The sequence below is a fragment of the Lytechinus variegatus genome, chromosome 5 (genome assembly GCF_018143015.1).
Source record: "Lytechinus variegatus isolate NC3 chromosome 5, Lvar_3.0, whole genome shotgun sequence".
NCBI classification, from domain to species: Eukaryota; Metazoa; Echinodermata; class Echinoidea; order Temnopleuroida; family Toxopneustidae; genus Lytechinus; species Lytechinus variegatus.
Window position 1 is genome coordinate 20,292,739 of NC_054744.1, and position 290 is coordinate 20,293,028.

Sequence of the window (290 nt, forward strand, 5' to 3'; positions counted from 1 at the left end):
TCGGTAGTGTGGTAGCTTGGTCACTGAAGATCGTATTTGTAAAAAGGCCCTTTTGTAGGTGGTGCGTATCAGGAATTCCATGCTGAAATCACTTCTTATTTAGCTGTGAGGCTTCAGTTACAAATCTGTTCATTTATTCTCTACCAATATTGGAATATACAAGAAGAATTAATCTTAACTTTTTATGTTTATCCTGTCGTGTTTCAGACAAATGAAACCTATCTATCCGGGTAATTTCATACGTGTGTATCATCGATCGGCCTCTAGATTGGATTACATTTTTAATAGGT